The following is a 14,730-nucleotide window of genomic DNA, read 5'->3' as shown; positions in this document are numbered from 1 at the left end:
AGCCTTCTTTAATGAACAGGGTGATATTCTCCATCACTATGTGGCAAGACAGCTGTTCAAATACATCATAGGCAAGAGATGGACAAGACGCCTTCCGCTAAATATAAATTGATGATATAGGGCAGACAAGCACTTAGAACCCACAGCTCTGGGGAGGGGGGAGGAGGAGGGGGGGTGGGGGGGGGGGGGGGGAGGTGGGAGGAATCTGTGAGAAAGTATCAGGACACAAACCCCCAACCCCACCCCACACACACACAGACACTTCACAGTCAGTGTTGGAGTCACTGCAAGTAACTTTCACTGAAAGACAACGGTGGTATTTAAAATTCAGTCTGCAAAGGCAACCAACTCAGGTAGGAAATCTTGCTACTTTAAGCGTTAATCTGTTGTGCTTCTAACCCTTTTGACCAGCAGGTTATAAGACACAGAATATAAAATAGAGACACGTCATGGGAACACATGAAGAGGGGGAAAAAGTGGTAAAAGTCTTGGAAAGACAGTCAGCAAACCTTTGTCCATAGCAGGCAATAATTATATCTCAGGTTAAGTAACGTTTGCATTACTTAATTTTAGTCACTGATCCACTGCGCAGATTCCTTGTTGATAGATAGTTGTGGTGAGTTTTTAAAAAGACTTAGATTTTTACAGTGACCTCAGAATATCCCAGAATGTTTTACCGACAATGAAGTATTTGGTGGTGGTCACTGTTCGAATGTATGTAACACCACGATCTCATTAGAACAACTGACCCTATCAATCAGGCCCATGGAATTCTCTGCCACTGAAAGTGGTCAAAGCCAAAACATCAAATGATTTCAAGAAACAGTTAGATATCGTCCTCATGGCTAAAGGGATTGAAAACCGAAGCAGGAACAGGGGACTGAGTTGGATGATCAGTTATAATCATATTGAATGGTGCAGCAGCATTGAAGGACTGAATGGCCTCCCCCTGCTCCTCTTTTCTATATTTCATAATGTTGGAAGTCACACAACACCAGGTTATAGTCCAACATGTTTATTTGCAAATCACAAGTTTCACAGCACTGAACTTTCACCTGACAAAGGGGCAGCGCTTCGAAAGCTTGTGGTTTCAAATAAACGTGTTGGACGATAATCTGGTGTTATGTGACTGTGATCTCATTCACCCTAGTCCAACAATGGCACCTCCACATCACAGCTTTCCATAAGGTTGTCATTCACCGCATGCCAAACATGAAGGTTCTGCCTTCTCAACCTCCCCTCATCTGATGCATGGTGACCCTCAGGTTAAACTCACCACGAGTTCTCTCTCTCTCTCTCTCTCTCTGTCTCTCTGTCTTTCTCTAATAAGAGAACAGCTGTTGGTTTGCTAGGATTATGGGCAACTTTGCTTTTTTTACACCAGCTTCTACATCCAAGTCCCACTCTAGACCTTTGAGTACAAAGTCCAGGCAATCACACCTGAGGGTACGTCATGCACCATCTGAGTTGCCTGTTCAAACCTCTCAGCTGGCTTTGAAAGAACCTGTGCTCATTATTACAGAGGATAGCAGGGGTTGTTTCCCCAGTATCCCAATGGCATTTATCCATCAGTCAGCATCACAAAATAACAGAACATCTGATCATTGTTACACTGCAGGAGCCTGTTGTGCACAGAATTGGCTGCCAGTTTTCCTGCCTTACAAAACTGACAGTACCTTCAAAAAGCCTTGGCTCAAATTCCTTCCACAATGCATGAGGTATCTCCACACCCAACAGGGGCCTGCAGCGTTTCAAGAAGGCAACCCACTACCACGATCACCTGGGTAACAATACAGTCACCATCGTTCTACCAGAGAGAGGGACAACTGGTGGTGGTCACCACACCTCAGCCAAGGAGAGAGGTTGAGAAGGTGGGTCGATCACGGTAACCTCAGCTGGGAATTGAACCCATGCTGTTTGTGTCACTCTGTATTGCAAACCTACTGGTCTAACTAACTGAATTCACCAAACCCCATTCATTTTGCCATGCTCTAAGAAGACCATAGGCCATTCTTTTATAAAGTTAAAAATCATACAACACCAGGTCATAGTCCAAAGAGAGAGATGACTAGCTGGTGGTGGTTTAACCTGAGGGTCATCAAGCCTCAGGAGGGGGGAGAGATTGAGAAGGAGAGTCCTTCAGCTCAAGTGGGAATTGAACCCATGCTGTTGTCATCACTCACCAGCCATAAAGCGACTGAGCTGATTCGCCAGAGTAATTTCACCCGTGACGTACTCATCCGATGAACAAAGTAAAAAACAGAATTAGCCACAGTGCCCAGGGACCTGAGTGCTGAAAGGAGCTTGGTAAATATTTTGTTTCTTTAATCTTGCAGGAAGCCTGAGGTCCAGTCTGCAAATTGCACTTTGCAAATCCAAATTCTATTTACAAAAATCTAGAAATGTTTAAAAAGTGAATGTGAAGCAATTGGATTTAAGGCACTTTCCTTACTCAGTCTGGCCCTAAACATGACTCCAGACCCACACTAAGGTGGTTTGGATCATATGACCATAAGACATAGAAGTGGAAGTAAGGCCATTTGGCCCATCAAGTCCACTCTGCCATTTAATTATGGCTGGTGAGCATTTCAACTCCACTTACCCACACTCTCCCTGTATCCCTTAATTCCTTGTGAGATCACAAATTTATCAATCTCTGCCTTGAACACATTTAACGTCCCAACCTCCACTGCACTCTGTGGCAATGAATTCCACAGGCCCACCACTCTCTGGCTGAAGAAATGTCTCCTCATTTCTGTTCTAAATTGACCCCCTCTAATTCTAAGGCTGTGCCCATGGGTCCTAGTCTCCCTGCCTAACGGAAACAACTTCCCAGCATTCACCCTTTCTAAGCCATGCATTATCTTGTAAGTTTCTATCAGATCTCCCCTTAACCTTCTAAAGCCTTTTCAACTCTAATGAATACAATCCCAGGATCCTCAGCCTTTCTTATCCCTATACCAATTTGCACGTGGCTTGGGCAGGAATCCAGAGATTATGACCCTCGAGGACCTGTACTTCAATTTCCTTCCTAGTGCTTGATAGTCCCAAAACAGGTCCTCCTTCCTAGCCTTGCCTATGTTGTTAGGCCTAGTGTGGACCACAACACCTGGATTCCCCCCCTCCTGCTCCAATATCCTTTCATGCCAGTCCTGTACTTTCAAGATGTCCTGCACTGTAGCACCGGGCAGGCAACACACCATGCGAGACTCCCAATCCGATTTGCATAGAATACTATCTGTCCCCCTAATTATAGAATCACCTGGAAAAACTACTTGTCTTTTTGCTCTTCTGTCTTGAATGGCCTTCTGCATCATGGTGCTGTGGTCAGCTGGTTCATCTTGTCCAAATTTTGATTATAATCAAAGTGTTATACAACATGGAAGCAGACCCTTCAATCCAACTTGTCCATGCCAACCAGATATCCTAAATTGATCTATTATCTTTTGCCAGTATTTGGCCACATCCCTCTAAACTCTTCCTATTCATATACCCATCCAGATGCCTTTTAAATGTTGTAATTGTACCAGCCTCCACCACTTCCTCTGGCAGCTCATTCCATGCACGTACGACCCACTGTGTGAAAAAGCTGCTCCTTAGGTCTCTTTTAAATCTTTCCGCTCTCACCTTAAAGCTATGCCCTCTAGTTTTAAACTCCCCTACCCTTGGAAAAAGACCTTGACTATTCACCCTACCCATACCCCTCAGCCCCTGACGCTCCAGGGAGAACAGCCCCAGCCTATTCAGTCTCTCCCTGCAGCTCAAACCCTCCAACCCTGGCAACATCCTTGTAGAACTTTTTTTGAAACCTTTCAGGTTTAACAACATCTTTCATATACAGGTCATTCTGCTATAACATTCTGCTTCGTTAACACAAATTCCCTACAACGTGATTGACAAATTGGGGACACTGTTTCTAAAGCGCGAAGCTTTAGAGCGTGTATTAGTTATTATGTGATTCTGGCCCCATTAATTTAAATGGTGATGCTATTACATAATTTTCTTACAACACTGGACTGCACGATATTGGAACTATCATATTATGGCAGAACTGACTGTAGCAGGGAGACCAGAATTGGAAGCAGTATTCTAAAAGTGGTCTCACCAATGTCCTGTACAGCTGCAACATGACATTTCAACTTGTATACTCGATGTTCTGATCAATGAAGACAAGCATACCAAGTACCTTCTTCACCACCCTGTCGACCTGTAATTCAAGGAACAATGCTCCTTCCCCCCCACCCTCCACCCCCCACATCCCTTTGCTTGGCAACACTCCCCAGGGCCCTACCATTAAGTGTATAAGTCCTGCCCTGATTTGCCTTTCCAAAATGCAACACCACACCTTTATCTAGATTAAACTCCATATGCCACTCCTCGGTCCATTGGCCCCATTTGATTAAGGTCCCTTTATACTCTAAGATAACATTCTTCACTGTCCACTCCACGACTAATTTTGGTGTCATCTGCAAATTTACTAACCAAACCTCCTATATTCACATCTAAATCATTTATATAAATGACAAAAAGCAGTAGACCCAGCACTAATCATTATGGTACACCACTGGTCACAGGCCTCCAGTCCAAAAACAACCCTGCACCACCACCTTCTGTCTTCTACCTTCAAACCAATTTTGTATCCAAATGGCTAGCCCTCCCTGTATTCCATGTGATATAACCTTACTCACCACTACCATGCAGAACCTTGTTGAATGCCTTACTGAAGTTCATTTAGACAACGTCCACCACTCTGCCTTTATCAATCTACTTCACCATTTCTTCAAAAACTCAATCAAGTTAGTGAGACACAATTTGCCAAGCATAAAGCCATTTTGCCTCTCACTAATTGTAACTGTCCTCTGCAGTGGCTGAGTGAGGATCTCAAGGGCAATTAAAACTTGGGCTATGAACACCAACATTCACATACCGAGAATCATTTTTCAACAAATGGCTTTGCTATATATGTCACTAAGTGCAATCTCATAATGTAATATGGACACAGTGGCATGGGAGAGTGAACGGTGAAATATCAGGAGGGGTAGGGTTCAATGCTGAACAGCCTCACACAATTTCTCTTTTGTTAAATAAAAGCAGAATGAAGATCGACTTTTAGAGTCATATCACAGAAACAGACCCTTCAGCCCATCTCATTCAGGCTGACCAGGTTTCCTAAACTAAACTAGTCTCAGTTGCCTGCGTTTGGTTTACATCCCTCTAAACCTTTCCTATTTATGTACATGTCCGAACGTATTTTAAATGTTGCAATTGTACCAGCCTTCACCACTTCCTCTGGCAGCTCATTCCATACACGCACCACTCTCTGTGTGAAATAGTTGCCCTTAGGACCCTTTTAAATCTTTCCCCTCTCACCTTAAACCTATGCCCTCTAGTTTGTGACTCCCATGCCCTTGGAGAAAGACTTTGGCTGTTTACCCTATGCATGCCCCTCTACAAGGTCACCTCACAGCCTTCTAATCCCCAAGACAAAAAAAAGAGTCCCAGTCTGACCAGTTTATCCTTTTAACTCAAACCTTCCAATCTTGTTAACATTTTTGTAAATTTTTTTTACACTCTTTCCAATTTAACAACATCCTTCCTATAGCAGGGCGACCAGAATTGTATGCAGTACTCCAAATGCGGCCTTACCAATCTCTTGTACAGCTGTAACATGACATCCGAATTCCTGTTCTCAATGCTCTGACCAATGAAGGCAAGCATGCCAAATGCCTTCTTCACCACCCTGTCAACCTGTGACTCCACTTTCAATGAACTGTGTACCTGCACCCCTAGTCTCTCTATTCAGCAGCACTCCCCAACAGTCCACCCTCGAAGAGTTCCATGCTCAAATTGCCATTACCAGCTTGTATTTGTCAGGTCCCTCCCTTGTTTCTTCAAATATACCCCGTCCCACCTTCTCAAGGTGTCTTACAGCCTTAGAGCATCTTGAGGAGCAATGCACCTCAAATCTTTGGACTCCCCATTAACTTCTAAACAGGTAATGCAGGAGAATGGGACAACAAACACTTGCATTTGTGCAGGACTTGTAATGTCCCGAGGTGTCTCCTCAGAATGATCAGCCAAGATTTAACACTGAGTGACATCAGAAGATGTTAGGATACGGGAGCACATGTTTCATAAAGGAAGTAATTTTTGCAAAGAATCCTAAAGGAGGACAGAAGCAAACAGGATGCTTAGGGAGGGTGCTTAGGGCCTGGGCAGCTGATGACATAGCAACCGATGGAAGAGCAATTAAAATCAGGGCATTAGAGAGATGTAGAGGAACCAGAGGTCAGCAAAGGAATTACAAAAGTTAACAATGCCCTGAGGTTTACTTTGATAGGATATATAAGTAATGGGGTGATGCTAAACTTGTGTAGCACCCTGGTAAAGCCACTCTGAAAACACCATACACAGCCCAACAACACAGTAATAATGGTGAGAGTGCAAAGGTCAAGATTCACAGGAATGGTACTAAAAGTGAGAGATTAAAGCCACTGGGAAAGATTAAACCATTTGGGCTTTTCTCTTGAGAGAAGAGATGACCTCACAAAGGACTTTAATGTTAACAGAATGGATTGGACAGACGTAGAGAGAGTGTATCTCCACTTAGGAAAGAATCCAAAACTAGGGGGCATTCTTGAAAAATGGTTACTGATAAATCAAACTGGGAAAATCAAGACAAGTCTCTTCTCTCACGGAATGACTGAGATGAGGAACTTTGTGATGCAAAGGCAAATAGCTCAGATGGGTTGAAAGGAAAACTAAATGAGTATATGAGAGGAAAGGGAACAGAGATATTTGCAGAAAGGCTGGGATATAGTAAGTGGATGGAAGGATAATGGTAGAAAGTGTAATCCTACACAAGTGCAGCTCCAACAACACAACAAACTTGATACTATCCAGGATGAAGCAGCCTCTGCTTAGTTGGCACCACATCCACTCTCTCTATCTACGAGACACACTGCAGAAATTCACCAAAGATCTTATACAGCGTCTTCCAAACACATCACCACTTCCATCTAGAAAGACAAGGGCAACAGAAAACCATTATCTTTTCCCTTCCAAGCCGCTCACCATCCTGACTTGGAAATACATTGCTGTTCCTGCAGTGTCGCTGGGTCAATCAGGTGGACTGCAGCGATTCAAGAAGGCAGCTCACCACCACCTTCTCAAGGGGCAACTAGGGACAGGCAATAAGTGCTGGCCCAGCCAGCGACACCCACATCCCATGAATTAATAAACAAAATTGGAAGAATCACCAGCATGGATTAGTTGGACCGAATGGTCTGTTTCTGTGTTGTATGTCATGTATGACGAATGGGAGGCTCGTGATGCAGTGGGGAGTGTCCAAGCCTCTGAACTGGTAACTCCAGAACCTCAGGATCGATGGCAGAGGAAGAAGTGCTTGTTGTGCTGCCAAACAGGTTAAATAGCAATCTACAAACCCTTCCACTCCAGGCCATGGGTCAGGCGTGTGACAGAAAGAACAATCGATCCTCGACCATCACTATCCAAAGCCACAGCAAGCTTGTGAACGTGCACATTATCATTTGGCATCAGAAGCTGCAGATTTGGTTTTAACAATAAAACGGAAGTTTTTTTTTACACAGAAGAAATAAAAGTAAACGAAAACAGACCAAACTACCTAAATATAATGCAGTTTGATGATGTCAAAGTGCACAGTAAAAATCGCCAGGAGACACATTACTGGTTTAGTGTAATGATTCTGGAAAGACTGACCTAGTTAATTTTTAAACTCTTTCGCAAAAGTAGATCAACATTTGCTACTAGTTTGAAATTCAACACCCTAAGAAAAATATATTCATTTGTATAAATGACAGCTTTCATCCCAATATTGTTATTATTCACTCATGGAGATGAGGGCGTCGCTGGTTAGGCCAGTATTTTATTACCCATCCCTTATTGCCCAGAGGAAGTTAAAGAGTTAATCATGTTGCTGAAGGTCATGTACGCCAGACCAGATAAAGATGGCAGTTTCCTTCCCTAAAGCAGATTAATGACCCAGATGGGTTTTCCCAACAATCGACAATGGTTCATGATCATCATTGGACTCTTAATTCCAGATTTTAAAAAAGAAATTGAATTCAAATCCACCATCTGCCATGGTGGGATTTAAACCCAGGTGCCCAGAACATGACTAAGAACAAGAGGAGGTCATTCAGCCCCTGGACCCTCTTCTATCATTGAATAAAACCATTACTGAACTTTCATGTCAACTCTATTTTACAGCAATAATCTTCTTATTTCTTAATTCTACTTAGTGGTCAATACTCCATCTATCTCAGTATCAGACATACTCAGTAACCAAGCATTCACATCCCTCCGAAGGTCCAGATTTCCAAAGATTCACAATGTTCCAAGATAAGGCATTTCTCCTGGTCTTTGTTTGAAATGGTCAGTCCCCACCCTAAGGCAAATTCAGATTCTCTAATTCTGGACTCTTTAATCCAGTGGAACAATCTTTCAACTCTGTCCAGCCTATCCATGTAGATCCAAGCCACTCAGTGAGACACAAAAGCAAGCCCTTCTTTAGTAGGTAGAGTTTATTAAGCTACTCAGTCTTACAGCTCAATCCAACAGTCTAACCCCATCCAGTGTTACAGACTCTCCCTACAGATAAAGTATCATATAACTGATCTTTTCAGATATACCTCTAGGCCTGGTTGGATCCAGGCCTTCTAGCTCAGCCATAGGGACAATGCCATCATACCACAAGAGCCCTTGGGTCTACATTGAGATATTTTTAATTAGCCTATTCAGAGATGTTATTGTGCACCCTCTGGTGCAGTGGGGACTTGACACTGGGACTCCTGGCCACAGGTAGGGGGATAATACACCGCCATAAAAGCCCTGTCCCTCCATATGTGTTTTTTTTATTCTTTAATCAACTTGTTTAGAGTTGCTATCACACACCTCTGGAGTAGGAAGAATGTGAGCCTTCTGGCTCCAGGGGTAGGGACACTACCACTGTACCAGAAAAGCCCTCTCCTATATCAAGAGTCCTATATCACACAAGGTTTGTGAAGGTTTGTAGCTCAGGTTGAGGTTTAGGGTGTAGGTTTGATATCCAGACGTTTCATTACCTGGCTAGGTAACATCATCAGTGGCGACCTCTAAGTGAAGCGAAGCTGTTGTCTCCTGCTTTCTATTTATATCTTTCTCCTGGATGGGGTCCCTGGGGTTTGTAGTGATGTCATTTCCTGTACGTTTTCTGAGGGGTTGATTGCCCTCATACAATCTGGATAACGTCTGGATATCAAACCTACAGCTCAGTGAGCAAACCTACACCCTAGTCCTATATCACGTACTTTCATTTGTCTAACCAACTTCATGTGGGGACCTTCTGAAAATCCAAATATCCTACATCCATCGACTCTCCTCTATCAACTTTATCACTAACATCCTCAACAAACATCACACATTTGTCAAACACAATTGCCCATTCGTACTTCCATGTTTTGTCTGATCAGATTATTTTTATCCAAATGTCTACTTATCTTGCCCTTTATGATAGATTGTCACATTTTCTCCACTGCTGATGTGATGCTGATGGGTCTGTCACTCACTCTTTTCTTTCAATAGTGAGGTTTCTTCAATAGTGAGGTGACATTTGCTCGTTTCCAATCTGTAGGAATCACTCCAGAATCTTCAAAATTTTGGAAAATGGTCACAAATGCATTGACTAACGTGCTTGCTACATCCTTCAAGACTCTGCTCATTAACACAGTGCTGTTTCTCACACTGCTCAATTCGCTGTGCCATTTCCTACATCACTGAAGTGTCTAGCTCAAAGATATTTAATTTCCTCTAAAATGCTGTAGTTGCAAAAGGCCCTATAAAAATTCAAATGAATTCAATTATTTATTTTAGTTTTCAGCTAAACATAGAAGCTAGGAGCAGTAGTAGGCCATTCGGCCCTTCAAGCCTGCTCCACTACTCAACATGACCACAGCTAATCATCAACTCACTCCCCTGTTCTCTTTCTCCTCATACCCTTTGATCCCTTTAGCCCTAACAACTATATCCAACTCCTTCCTGAAATCATTCAATGTTTTGGACACTTTCTATTGCAGAGAATTCCTCAGACTCACCACTCTTTTGGTGAATAAATTTCTCTTTATCTCAGTCCTAAATGGCCTACCCCACATTCTTAGATTGTGATTCCTATTTTTGGTCGACCTGTCCATCAGGAACATTGTTCCTCCATTCCTGGCCAGACCTGTCAGATGTTTATAGATGTGTATGAGGTCTCCCTTCATTTTTCTAAACTCCAGTGAATATAATCCCATCTGGTTAAGTCTTTCTTCACACCTCAGTCCCACCATCCCAGGAATCAGTCTGAGAAACTTTTGTTGAACTCCCTCCGTAGCCAGAACATCCTTCCTCAGATAAGGAGGAGACCAAAACTGCACCCAATTCCCCAGGTGACTTGGCTCCTTCCCCAGAACATGACACAGTCTCTTCCAATCGTAACATTCGATTTGAACACATGGACACCCAAAAATCATGAAATAGGGATTCTTTAATCCACTAGCAAAGTGTTGAAGGATGTAGCCGTAGGAATGGTCCATGAATTTTCCAAAACTCCAAAGATTCTAGAGTGGTTCCTGCAGACTGGAAGCCAGCAAATGTCACCCCACTATTTAAAAAGGAGCAACAGGTGATGACCTCGTGGTCTGTTAATCCGGAGACCCAGATAATGTTCTGGGGATCTGGGTTCAAATCCTGCCAGAGGGTGGAATTTAAATTCAATAAAAATCTGGAAATAAAAGGCCATTGCTGATTGTTAGGAAAACCCATTTAGGTTCGCCAGTGTCGATTAGGGAGGGAAATCTGCCATCCTTACCTGGTATGCATTACCTGTGACTCCAGAACCACGGCAATGTGGTTGATTCTTAATTGCCCTGTGGGCAATTAGGGATGGGCAATAAATCCTGGACTAACCAGCTGTGCCCTCATCTTGTGAATGAATAAGAGGAAAGAGAGAGAGAGAGACAACCCCATCAGCCTTACAACAGCAATGAAGAAAATCTATCATTAAGGACATGACAAGTAGATATTTGGATATAAATAATCTGATTGAACAAAGCATGGATTAAAGATTGGCTACTCAACAGAAAATATCAAGTCGGAATAATGAATCATTCTCATGTTGCCAGTGTGGGATTAATGAGTTACTGTAGGGATCATTACTTGGCCTCAGCTGTTGGTGATATATATTTAAAATTCCAAATTTGCGGAAGACGCAAGGCTAAATTGGAACGTGTGTTGTGAGGAAAAAGTAAAACAGTTTCAGGAGGATTTGTACACGCTGAGTGAGAGAGCGTGAGCACAGCAGACATAATATAATGTGTAAAAGTGAGACATTATGCAGTTTGGTCAGAGGAATCCGACAAATACTTCTTCAATCTTGGGAGGTTGAAATGTACAAAGGAATCTAAATGACATTGTCAATAAGACAGTGAAAGCTAACGTGCAGTTGCAGCTAGCTGTTAGGAAAGCTAATAGAATGCTAGCCTTTAAGGCAAAGAGGATTTGAGTATAGGAGCAGTGAAATCTTACTTACAACGTACAGGAGCTTATTCAGATCACAGCAGGAGTATTGTGGGCAGTTTCAGTTTCACTAATTAAGAAATATTATTGCCTTAGAGCAAGAAGGATTCGCCAGACTTGTTCCGAGGATGGTGGGAATGTCCTATAAAGAGAGATTGGGCCCGTATTCCCTACTTTTGAGGAATGAGAAATGATCTCATGGAAACCAACAACTGACATAGAGGGATCGACAGGGTATAACACTATGAGAAATAGGAACTGGAGTAGGCCACTTGGCCCCTGCTCTGCCATTCAATAGGATCATGGCTGATCCGACATTCCTTAGGGCCACTTTCCTGCCCTTTCCCTGTATTCCTTGATTTCCCGACTGATCAGTCTTAAATATACATATGGACTCTGCCCCCCTCAGCACTCTGTGATCAGGAGTTCTAAATACTCACAAGCCTCTGAGAAATGAAATTGCTCCTCATCTCAGCCTTCAATTTACAACCTTTTATTCTTAAAAGGAATCTCCTCATCAAGGTCTGAAACGAAGAACCCTGTTTTTATTAAAATTGTGAGCCTCTCAAGCTGTCCATACTTCCTCAGACCGTGACAAAGTATTTCCCAAGCAAAGAAGCACGTTTCGATGTGGGGTCATGCCTGTAATGTTGAAACTGTGACAGCAACGTCTAAACTGCTTACACAGAGGCAGGGCCAAAATACAAGGATGAAGATGAAACTTGCCTATTTCCAGTCAATTTGCAAAAAGAAAATTAAGGACAGAAATAAATACTAATCCCTCTTCAACATCAAAGATGGGAATGGCTGGCAATGTCAAAGTAAATTTATGGGTCTCGTTCTGGTCCTTATTTTGTACTTTGCTTACAGTGGGAAACATGAGCTGCCCTGAGGAAATCAATTGCACACAAGTGGTCTCGTCAGTTTGTTTGGAGAGTGAATATTGTCCTTGAAATGATCATCCAGCCTACAGGAAGGGAACACAGTATAACTGCTGCAACAGCCATGATCTCATTGAATGGCAGAGCAGGCTTGATGGGCTCCTATGTTGCAAAGTCTCAGCAAACACACCCCGAATGTTCCTGATTTCAGGGGACAAAATGGGACAATCCAGAAGCTGATCCCTATTCAGTGACCTCTGATGGAAACTGCTAGACAAAACCAAGTGATGGAGGAGGCGAAAGAGAGAACCGCAGATGCTGGAAATCAGAGTCTAGATCAGAGTGGTGCTGGAAAAGCACAGCAGGTCAGGCAGCATCCGAGGAGCAGGAAAATCGACGTTTCGGGCAAAAGCCCTTCATCAGGAATGAAGGCAGGGAGCCTCTGAGTGGAGAGATAAATGGGACGGGGAGGGGCTGAGGGGAAGGTAGCAAAGAGTACAATAGGTGGATGGAGGTGGGGATGAAGGTGATAGGTCAGAGAGGAGGGTGGAGTGGATAGGTGGGAAGGGAGATTGACAGGTAGGACAGGTCATGGGGATGGTGCTGAGCTGGCAGGTTGGAACTGGGGTAAGGTGGGGGGAGGGGAAATGAGGAAACTGGTGAAGTCCACATTGATGCCCTGGGGTTGAAGTGTTCCAAGGCAGAAGATGAGGCGTTCTTCCTCCAAGCATCAGGTGGTGAGGCAGCGACGGTGGAGGAGGCCCAGGACCTCCATGTCCTCGGCAGAGTGGGAGAGGAAGTTGAAATGTTGGGCCACGGGGCGGTGGGGTTGATTGGTGCAGGTGTCCCAGAGATGTTCCCTAAAGCGCTCTGCTAGGAGGCGTCCAGTCTCCCCAATGTAGAGGAGACCATAATGGGAGCAACGGATACAATAAATGACATTGGTGGATGTGCAGGATGCTCATCTGTGAATAATAATCCCTTGTTATTTAATTAATGTTAATAGTTATAGAATCAGAGAATCATAGAGATATACAGCAAGGAAACAGACCCTTTAGGCCAACTCATTCATGCTGACCAGATATCCCACCCTAATCTAGTCCAACCTCCAGCACCCGGCCCATATCCCTCCAAACCCTTCCTATTCATATCCGCATCCAAATGCCTTTTAAATGTTGCAATTGTACCAGCCTCCACCACTTCCTCTGGCAGCTCATTCCACACACACCACGCTCTGCGTAAAAAAGTTGCCCCTTAGATCTCTTTTGTATCTTTCCCCTCTCACCTGAAACCTGTGCCCTCTAGTTCTGGACTCCCCCACCCCAGGGAAAAGACTTTGTCTATTTATCCTATCCATGCCCCTCATGATTTTATAAACCGATATAAGGTCACCCCTCAGCCTCCGACGCTCCAGGGAAAACAACCCCAGCCTATTCAGCCTCTCCCTATAGCTCAAACCCTCCAACCTGGCAACATCCTTGTAAATCTTTTCTGAACCTTTTCAAGTTTCACAACATCTTTCCGATATGGAGGAGACCAGAACTGCAAGCAATATTCCAACAGTGGCCTAACCAATGTCCTGTACAACCATAACATGACCTCCCAACTCCTGCACTAAACGCTCTGACCAATAAAGGAGAGCATACCAAATGCCGCCTTCACTATCCTATCTACCTGTGACTCCACTTTCAAGGAGCTATGAACCTGCACTCCAAAGTCTCTTTGTTCAGCAACACTCCCTAGGACCTTACCATTAAGTGTATAAGTCCTGCTAAGATTTGCTTTCCCAAAATGCAGCACCTCACATTTATCTGAATTAATCTCCATCTGCCACTTCTCAGCCCATTGGCCCATCTGGTCAAGATCTCATTGTAATCTGAGGTAACCTTCTTCACTGTCCACTACACCTCCAATTTTGGTGTCATCTGCAAACTTACTAACTATACCTCCTCTGTTCATATCCAAATCATTTATATAAATGGTGAAAAGGTGTAGACCCAACATGGATCTTCGTGGCACTCCACTGGTCACAGGCCTCCAGTCTGAAAAACAACCCTCCACCACCACCCTCTGTCTTCGACCTTTGAGCCATTTCTGTATCCAAATGGTGAGTTCTCCCTGTATTCCATGAGATCTAACCTTGCTCACCAGTCTCCCATGGTGAACATTGTCAAATGCCTTACTGAAGTCCATATAGATCACTTCCACCACTCTGCCCTCAACAATCCTCTTTGTTACCTTTTCAAAAAACTCAATCAAGTTTGTGAGACATGAT

General features: G+C 43.6%; 1 protein-coding gene across 1 annotated transcript in view; it reads left to right on the top strand.

Moving 5' to 3' along the window:
* The first annotated feature begins 205 nt into the window (after positions 1–205).
* LOC140491880 (myozenin-2) overlaps positions 206–14,730 on the top strand; it is a 43,544-nt gene continuing 29,019 nt past the window's right edge. Inside the window, exon 1 of the mRNA XM_072590310.1 lies at positions 206–353. The gene's annotated coding sequence lies outside the window, so the exon portion shown is untranslated. The remainder of the gene's footprint in view (positions 354–14,730) is intronic.

Source organism: Chiloscyllium punctatum, chromosome 20 (assembly GCF_047496795.1).
Source record: "Chiloscyllium punctatum isolate Juve2018m chromosome 20, sChiPun1.3, whole genome shotgun sequence".
Classification (NCBI taxonomy): domain Eukaryota; kingdom Metazoa; phylum Chordata; class Chondrichthyes; order Orectolobiformes; family Hemiscylliidae; genus Chiloscyllium; species Chiloscyllium punctatum.
The sequence above is the reverse complement of the archived record's forward strand: the minus strand, read 5'-3'. Positions and strand labels throughout refer to the sequence as shown.